The sequence below is a fragment of the Elephas maximus genome, chromosome 2, assembly GCF_024166365.1.
Source record: "Elephas maximus indicus isolate mEleMax1 chromosome 2, mEleMax1 primary haplotype, whole genome shotgun sequence".
Classification (NCBI taxonomy): Eukaryota; Metazoa; Chordata; class Mammalia; order Proboscidea; family Elephantidae; genus Elephas; species Elephas maximus.
The window spans coordinates 170,689,440-170,699,628 of NC_064820.1; the positions used below are offsets into that span (position 1 = coordinate 170,689,440).

At 44.0% G+C, this 10,189-nt stretch overlaps 1 pseudogene; it reads left to right on the forward strand.

Annotated features, from left to right (window-relative positions):
• The first annotated feature begins 1,435 nt into the window (after positions 1-1,435).
• LOC126067235 (40S ribosomal protein S24-like) lies at positions 1,436-1,843 on the forward strand (annotated as a pseudogene).
• The last annotated feature ends 8,346 nt before the right edge of the window (positions 1,844-10,189 follow it).

Genomic DNA, 10,189 nt, shown 5'->3' on the forward strand with positions numbered 1-10,189 from the left:
AAACGGAGACAACCATACTGTGGAGTATTATGCAGCAATTAAAGAGAATGAATGCAGGCTGTACTAGATGACTTGGCAAGACTTCCATGAAATGATGTTGGGTAAAGAAGGCAAGGTACAGAAAACTATACTATAGTCCCACTAAAAAAAAAGAAAAAATGATAAAAAAAAAAAAAAGCTCTGCATGTGTGACTGTGAATACAAACATATGCATATATGCCTACTTAGGATTGAGTGAGTACAGACAAAAATATGGAAGATGTTTAAACAAACACTTGTTCACAAATATTCATAGCAGCACTTCTCATAACAGCAAAAAAGAGGAAACGGGCTTAATGTCCATCAACTGATGAGTGGACAAACAAAATGTGGTATACCCGTGTGTGTACCTATGGGGCTGGGTTCCCTGGAGAAGCAAATTCATAAAGCACACAAATATATATAGAGAGATTTATATCAAGGAAATGGTTCATGCAGTTTAGAGGCTGGAATGTCCCAACTCTGTGGGTCAGGATACAGGCTTCTCCTAATTCACATAGCCACAGGGGCTGATGAACTCAAAATCGACAGGTCAAAGAGAAGGGCTCTTGCTGCAAAGATCGGTGAATCCCAAGACTGGCAGGCAAAACCTCAGGTAAGCTGTTAGCTCAAGCCCCAAGAATCGGAGGTCACACGAACAGGAGACAGCTACAGACTGACTATCTATTTATATTCAATGCAGGCCACATGCCCAAGGAAACTCCCTTTCCACTGATTGGCTACTCACAGCAGATCCTGTCATGGAGGGGATCACATAATATCAAATCTCATCATGGAAGTGATCACAACATCACACGACTGCCAAACCACTGAGAATCATGGCCCAGCCAAACTGACATACAACCTTAACCATCACACAATGCAATGGAATTAAATATGTTAATTAGATCAGCCATAAAAAGAATAAAGTGCTGATACGTACTATGACATGGATGAACCTTGAAGCACTATGCTAAGTGAGAGAAGCCAGACACAAAAGACCACATGTTGTATGAACCAACCACGTAACACCAGAGCCTGCCTGATGTTGGCTCTTTATAACCCCAAAGGCCACGTTTTGTGGGTTCACCCAGGTGACGCTGCGAGCCTGCAAGGCAGATCATCAGGGCAGGGTGGGGTTACGGAGAGGGTCCGGGGTGGATGGGTGGCCTGGAGCAGCACCTTATTTGTTATCAAAGAGCTGGACCCTCCCCTCCAGAGGAGCCTATGCCTATAGCATTGATCACAGGGACCCAGTCTGTCTCAGTGCCCTGCCCTGGTGGCTAGAACCACACCTTTCCATTCTGTTCAGTTCAGTTATTGAGTACTTACTGTGTGCAAAAAAGATCCTCAGGGAGTTTTCTTGAAAAACCCCCAGCTCTGTTCCTCCCTGACTGCCTGAAGTTGAATCGCCATCATGAACGACTCAGTAACTATCCAGACCAAGAAGTTCATGGCCAACCAATTACTTCAGTGAAAACAAATGCCCATCGATGTCCTTCACCCTAGGAACACAACAGCACCTATGACAGAAATTTAGGGAAAACTAGCCAAAATGTACAAAACCACACCAGATGTCATCTTTGTGTTTGGACTCAGAGCCCATTTTGGCGGTAGGAAGACAACTGCCTTCTACATAATTTACCATTCCTTGATTGTGCAAAGAAAGATAAACCCAAACACAGGCTTGCAAGACATGACACATAGGAGAAGAAAAAGACCTGAAGAACACAGTGAAAGGAACACAAGAACAGAACGAAGAGTCAGGGGAACTGCCAAGGCCAGTGCTGGTGCCAGTAAAAAAAAAGCAGAGATTCTACAGTGACTTGATTTGCAGTGATGGTGTGGCTTTTTCACCAAAGGATTAATAAATTATAAAAACTTAGAAAAAAAGAAGCTCCAGGTGAGGAAAGGAGCAGAAGAATACATAAATACCAAAGAGCAGATACTGAGGGCCACGTGAGTTGGGCAGATAAAGGACTCTGTGATTTCAAAAGCGAAGCGAAGGGACACATCTGCTTAAGAATGCTCCCGGAAGGCTTTTGGGAGGAAGTGACTTTTGAAGGATATGGGTGAAGTTTGGACATATAGCCATGGTCAGATTTTCTTTTTTCTTTTTTTTTCCTCCAAAGGAAATTCTTCCCATTCTTAAAGGATCAACTCAAAGGCTAAAACTCTTCCTGCTTACTGGATCGGGCTGGTTGGAATTACTCATGTTTTCCTGAGCACCCTCATAACACTTGTGGGTATTCATTAACAGTGCTGGCTTGTGCTGCTTGCCTTAGACTTGGTCCTTTTTGGGTTGTCCCCCCTCTAGGTTATAGGCTTCAAGCACCTTGAGGGCGGGCATAGTGTCTTTATTCTTATTGCCCTAGAGCAAGCAGATGTCTTCTCTTAGTTGATCCTAGTCTTAGTTTCCTGGTGTTGCTGTAACAAAAATACCATGAGTGGGTGGCTTTAAAGAACCGAAATTTATTTTCTCACAGTTCTGGAGACTGAAAGTCCCGATTGTGGTTTCGGCCATATTGGTTGCTTCCTTGTCAGTAGGCTTGGGTTTTCCTTGGTTTCTTGGTGATCTTCACATAGCATCTGTCTTCTTCTGTGTATGCATATCTCTGTTAATAATGCAGAAGTGATCAGATTTAGAAGCCAGCCTACTGAGGTATGAGCAAATTAGCATAACAAAGAAAAGCTTATTTCCAAACAGGATTACACCCTCAAGTATGAGGGTTAGAATTCCAATGAGTATTTTGGGGGGATACAATTTAATCCATAACGGTTCTCAAAATAAATGTGTGTTGAATGAGGGAAGTGCAACTGATATTGCTGCTATTTATATGACAGTTCAAGTTTTTAATGAAATTTGCATTTTTATTTTTCAACGTTCCAGAACCCAGAAAGTATTTCCCAGTATTTTTATTTCCTGAGGGAAGCCTGGTGGTGTGGTGGTTAAGAGGTATGGCTGCTAACCAAAAGGTCAGCAATTTGAATCCACCAGGCGCTCCTTGGAAACCCTATGGGGCAGTTCTACTTCGTCCAATAGGGTGGCTATGAGTTGCAATCAACACAAGGGTAATGATTTTTTTTTTTCTTCCTGAATCTTAGGCCATGGAAACGTATTTCTCAGAAACAAGGAATAATACCTTGTATATTAAGCCCTTACCATATGCCAGGCACTGAACTACATACTTGACATAAAACCTCAGAAACAGTTTTTTAAGAAGAATTGACTATGCCCATTTCACAAAATGGAAAAAATGAAGTTTACCAAAGTTAGCAATTTTGGTGGCAAGACAAGTGTCTTCAGCATGATTTATGATTCCTTCGATTGTGCAGAGAAAGACAAACTGAAACCAATACAGACTTGCAAACCATGGCTTGTAGGAGAAGAAAAAGTCTTCAGAAAAACACGGAAAGGAACTCAAGAACAGGCTGAGGAAATGGCAGAGTAAGATCACAACACCACAGTGTGGCCCTTCCCATCCATACAGGGCTCTGTGTGTACTCACACATGCATGCAGAGTTCCCAAATCTGTAAGATTAGACGTTGATCTCGATGACCTTGGACAGCACCTGGAGCCCCAACTAGCTAAGGACTCAATTCCATGAACGTAAAGATGGGGAAGCTTCTGGTAGGTATATTTAAATGGGGGGCCCACGTAATCCCCATTGGGAAGTTGAGAAATGGGCTTAGTAAGCTATGTGACTGGCAAAGAACATGGGGCTTGTTTGTGGCTGAGCTAGTTGAAGGACATCCGAGCCTGAGCGTCCCATGGTCCAGTCACCCTGACATCTGGTCTATGTGGCTGCAAGCTTGATGACCTCGATGCAGATCTGCTATTGGAGCCTGGGAGAGTTGGGGCCATTGCTCACCGTCCCTGCCATAAGATCGCTTTCCTTTTATGAGGATATCGATCACCAGTCCCAGGCATTGTGCTAAGCACTTCCCATGCAGAAACAGTTTGGCAATTCCTCAAAAAGTTAAACATAGAGCTATCATAAGACCCAGCAATTCCACTCCTAAGTAGTATATACCCAAAAAGCTTGAAAGCAGGGACTCAGATACTTGTATATCAATGTGCAATGCAGGATTATTCACAATATCCAAAAGCTGGAAACAACCCAGGTGTTCATCAGCAGATGAATGAATAAACAAAATGTGGTATAACCATACGATGCGATATTATTCAGCCATAAAAAAGAAATGAAATGCTGATACATGCTATGACATGGACGAACCTTGAAAACAATATGCTGAGTAAAAGAAGCTAGTCACAAAACGCCACATATTGTATGATTCCATTTATATTAAGTGTCCAGAATAGCCAAATCCATACGGACAGGTAGTGGTTGCCAAGGGCTGGGGGGAGTGAAGAATTTGGAGTGATTGCTTAATGATACGGGGTTTGCTTCTGCGGTGATGAAAAAGTCCTGGAACTAGATAGCGGTGATGGTTACAAAATGTCATTTATGTACCAAATGCCACTGAATTGTACACTTTTAAATGATCAAAATAGTGCATTTCATGTTATATGCTTTTTACCACAATAAGAAAAAAAAAACTAATCCTATGAGGCAGGTACTAACATTATTCCCATTTGATACATGGGATACTGAAGCTCGGAGACACTTGCCTAATTTACTTCACTATGGAACAAAGGAGCTGGCATTGGATCTTAGGTCTGGCTAGTCCAAAGCCCACCTTTCCCAAACATAAGCATCCATAGCCACAGCTCTGCAAAGGCCTCTGCCGGGGATATGTGTGGTGAAGGGCTTCGTTTTGTAAAATCACACTGGGACCTTGAAAGTCAAACATATATTCCTAAGACCAAAGGCTGTGGAGGTGAGACAGTTTTTTTATGGCAATGCTAGGCTATGGTGAGGATTTTACGGGGCAAGGATACTGAGTGAATTTAATATGGGTGAGCAGAGAAGGATACAGCAATAGATATAAAAGCTGCTAGCACTTAATAAATACTCCATTCCTTCCTTTCTTTCTCCCCTCCCTCTTTCCCTTGGATGATTAACAGCCCAGACTTTGAAGTCAGGCAGATCTGGGTTAAAACCCTGGTTCAGCCACTTACAGCTGTGTGACTTTGGACAAGCCACTTAACCTCTCTGGGCTTCTGTTCTGCCATCTGCAAATTGGGACAGGGACAGACATTATCTCATAAAGTTGTTATGTGAATTAAGAAATATGCACAAAGGGCTTAGCTCAGTACTGAGTGCATAGTAAATGCTTAATAAATAGCCATTTTTATTAGCCCCTCCTGCTTCCAGTTCAGCCCCCTAAATACCTGTGTGACCTTGGGCAAATTCCTTCCTCTATGGGCTTCAGTTTCTCAGTTTGTACAATGAATGTACTTGACTAGGTTCGTGTTTCCTGAAGTGTGGAACACTGGGAGTAAGGTAAATGATATTATGTGGTACAAAGTAAGATTTTGCTATTTTAATAGCTATGAATATATTTTAATGTATAAGAGAAAAAATAAAACTAATATGGCAAGCACTTGATTTCACTAACATTGTTTAGAATGATGCTAAGTAAAAAGTAAAAAAAATCCCATTGCCATTGAGTCGATTCCAACTCATAGCGACCCTATAGGACAGGGTAGAGCTGCCCCATAGGGTTTCCAAGGAGTAGCTGGTGGGTTCAAACTGCTGACCGTTTGGTTAGCAGCCAATTAAAATAAAAATATTAAGTAAATAATAGATCAGGTGGTACGAAGACATGACAGAAATTGAGAAAGTGGTCCTTGAACAGCCTGAGTTTGGGGAACTCTGGTCTAGATAATCTGGGTTTGATTATATAGCTGCCCAGAGAAACTCAGGCTTATGAGTGACTTGTCAGAGGACCCCTTGTTCTCCCCATTTTTTTAAGTGGCCAAGCCTCTGTAAGCCCCATTGCCAGGACTTTTGGCTAATGCCCTTTCAGTACGTCTTGCAAAAATAATATAAATAACTCATCCTAGGACTTCAAACATGCCACCTCAGATGTATGGAAGGAGATTACAGGTTTCCAAGACGCAGCTCCTCCATCATTCCCGTGGCTTAGAGGCTTGCAGGAGAGCCGAGATCAATGCTTTGGTTTTATGGGCAGCCTGGCCACGTGACCAGGCCCCAAATCCTTTGCTTTATGGGTTGTTTACACATTCCTGGTGAGAAACGGTTTACATTCTGGGTCCTGAGCATGCTCCTAAATCAGCTGCTGGGCTCTTGCAGTTGGAAGTGAAAGAGATCTGTGTGTCGGTGGGCACCAGGAGGCGAGGGGAAGAACGGAGACGGGCGGGTTGGAGGAGGGCTGGGGAGGGGCCCTTTGGTTTCCTGTCTGTGGCACCTGGAACCCGTTTCTGAATTGGTGGGGCGGGGGGTGCTGAAGTGGGAGGAACCTAAGGGGTTGCATATACATGTCTATACAGGTTTGCTGGGCTCTTGTTCTATGCTGACAGGGTATACATTAACCCACTGGGTTCTCACAACAACACTGGGCATCAGGATTATTCTCATTTTCAGATAAGGACAGAGGCTCAGAGAAGTGAAGTGATTTACTCCCTATTACACAGCTGGGGAGTAGGGTCAAACCCTCCTCTGACTGGCACAAAAGCTATGGTTTCATCATCACGCTTTCTTGTCACTGGAACTCCATGGAAGCCATTTGGGCTGTGTCAGGGTTCTCTAGAGAAACAGAACCAGTGAGACACGTATATCAAGAGAAAAAGAGATTTACTTCAAGGAACTGGCTCACACAATTGTGGTGTCAGGAAAGGCTAAAACTGATAGATCCAGTGACAGGCTGGAAACTCCTGCTGGCCCTTGGGATTGTGGGGCCCTGGCAATTACAAAATCTGTAGGTCAGGTAACAGGCTGCAGACTTTTGCAAGCTTGCGTCCCAAGAACAGTTGGTCAAGCAACAGAAAGAGTGCAGAGTCGAGAGAGAGAGAGAGAGCAAATTTTGCCAAAATATTTATTTATAGTCTGGAGGCAGGCCACACCCTAAGGAACTCCTCTTTCAGCTGATTGATTGATTATATTGCATTAGATTACATTATGGAACAGCAGCTAGTCTAGTGTTTAGCAAAACCACTGGGAACCATAGCTAAGCCAAGTTGCCACATAAATTTAACCATCACATGCTAGAATTTAGGGAGTGTTTTCTGGCACAGAGACAGAGAATCAGGGGAAGGTGATTCTTGCCTAGGTTTTGCCCCTGACTTGGCTAAGTCACTGTATGAGAATTCCCACATCACAGAGTTGGCTTTATGGATCTGATGGACAAGGTCCCCTGGGAGTCATCTGGGCACCCCAGGGGTACTCAGTGGGCCCCTCTCCCTCTCCCCTGTGCTTCCACCCTCTCCTTAATCCCCCCTCCTTCTTCACTCTCCCAGCTCCACTTCCCCTCTTATGCCACCACCTCCCCCCATCCACAACCAGTGTCCTCACAGTTCTTTTGCTTTTCTTGTATCTTTCTCCTTGTGGTTTCCACCACTGGCCCCAGCTCTGCTCTCTGCGACTGTGTGGACTTCTCCCTTGGAAGCTGCTCAGGGGTTGGGGCAGCCCTCAGCCCTCTGAATCTTCTCCAAGCCACCCAACCCCAGTGCCTTGAGCAGATCCCTCTCCTCGTCCAGGCTGCTGCCTTCTGAAGCTGGGCGGGAGATGGTCCAGAGCTGGAGAGGGGCCTTAGCGAGCAGCCTAGGTTAGGGAACATTCTTCTCTGTCTGGACTGAGAGGCAGACAGAGGTTTTGGAAAGTGTACGGGCTTTGGGGTGAGGTGGACAGAGGTTCAAGACATGTTCCTGCACTGATCGCCTCTCTCAAGGCACTTAACCTCTCTGAGCCTCAGTTTTCTCCTCTGTGAAATAGGAATAACAATTGTAGCAGACACCTTAGCTTTTTGTTGCCTAGCACCCTTTCACCTTCTACCTGAAAAAATAGTACCCCCAGTTTCCTGTGGAAGACGGAGTAGTTCCTCTTTCACTCTAAGCCCATGTAGTTTAGGGGGTAATTCCATCTGGGGCTCAGGGACCAAGCTAGTTACTGCTTCCTTTCCCTACCCCTACCTCGTGATTGCCTCAGGGGTGAACATGTGATCCAATCCAGCAATGAGAACCAGGCCTAGGACTTTTGTCCAGCTGTGACAGACAGATGCCATCTTTTTTCAGTAAATGTAAAGCTGTGAGCTTGTGTTACATGGAGTCACTTTTGTTTTTTGCTACTGTAAAGATAAAGCATGTCTAGGATCCCTGGGTGAAGTGGTTAAGACCTCAGGTTGCTAACCAAAAGGTCGGCAACTGGAATCCACCAGCCACTCCTTGGAAACCCTGTGGAGCAGTTCTACTCTGTCCTACAGGGTCTCTATGAGTTGGAATCGACTCAACAGCACAAAACGACGACAACAAGAATGGAACAACCCACAGAGCACAGTCAAGCCAGGAGATGGTGACATTATTTGAGTGCCTGCATTAAGCTGTGCCTGAAGCCAGCTTCTTTGGACTTTGAGATACCCAAACCAGTGAATTGCCTGCGGAAGATTAATTCAAAAGTGGCCACAATTCTCCACCCTTTCCTGTATCCATACTCTTAAAATATGGCTTGGAACCTACCATGATCTCGGGGAACATCTAGCTCAATTGGCATAACATAGTTTTAAAGAAAATGTTCTACATTCTACTTTGGTAAGTAGTGTCTGGAGTCTTAAAAGCCTGTGAGCAGCCATCTAAGGTACTCCACTGGTCTCATCCCTTCGGGAGCAAGGGAGAATGAAGAAAAATAAAGACACAAAGGAAAGATTAGTCTAAAGGACTAAGGGACCACAACTACCACAGCCTCTACCAGACTGAGTCCAGTACAACTAGATGGTGCCCGGCTACTGCCCACTGACTGCTCTGACAGGGATCACAACAGAGGGTCCTGGACAGATCTGGAGAAAAATGTAGAACAAAATTCTAACTCACAAAAAAGGACCAGGCTTACCGGTCTAACAGAGACTGGAGAAACCCCAAGAGTATGGCCCCAGACACTCTTTTAGCTCAGTAATGGAGTCACTCTGAGGTTCACACTTTATTCAAAGATTAGACAGCCCCATAAAACTAAATGAGACTACAGGGGCACACCAGCCCAAGGGCAAGGACTAGAAGGCAGGAGGGGACAGGAAAGCTGGTAATAGGGAACCCATGGTCAAGAAGGGAGAGTGTTGACATGTCCTGGGGTTGTTAGCCAATGTCATAAAACAATATATGTACTAATTGTTTAATGAGAAACTAGTTCGCTCTGTAAACCTTCATCTAAAGTACAATAAAAATTAAAAAAAAGGAGATGGAATCTATTTCCTCACTGCCTGAATCTGGATTGTTTTTGTGATTTGCTTTGTGCAATAGAAAGTGGAAGAAGTGGTGGTGGGCCATTTTTGAAGCTAGGCCTCAAGAGGCCTTGCACGCTTACACTCACTCTCTTGGACCTGAGCTGAGTCCAGCGAGATCAGAAGTACCACCCAGCTGGCCTGTAGACTCATCAGCAATAATAAATGCTCACTGTTTTAACCACTGCATTTTGGAGTGGTTTATTTTGCCTCCCTAAACTCCAGCTTCCTCCTTTGTAAAATAGGGACTCAAAAATAGTAACCATGAAGACAGCCTGGTAGTTTCTTACAAAGCTAAATAAACAGACTTACCACATGATCCAGCAATAGCTCTCCTTTACCAAAATGAGTTGTAAACATACATCTACCTAAAACCCTGCATACAAATGTTTATAGCAGCGTTGTTCATGGTTGCCAAAAGTTGGAAGCAACAAAGATGTCCTTCAATAGATTAATAGGTAAACAAACTGTGGTACATTCACGCATTGGAGTATTATTCATCAATAAATGAAATGAGCTATCAAAAGCCACAAAAAGACATGGGAGAAGCCTTAAATGGACATTGCTAAGTCAAAGAAGCCAGTCTGAAAAAGCTACGTACTGTATGATTCCAACTTATGACATTCTGGAAAAGTCAAAATTATGAAGACAGAGAAAAGATCAGTGGTTGCCAGGAGTTCAGGGGGAGGGGGCAGGGATGAATAGGTAGAGCACAAGGCTTTTATAGGGCAATGAAACTGTTCTGTATGACACTGTGATGGTAGACACATGACATTATGCATTTGTCAGAATCGATAGGACTGTACAACACAAAGC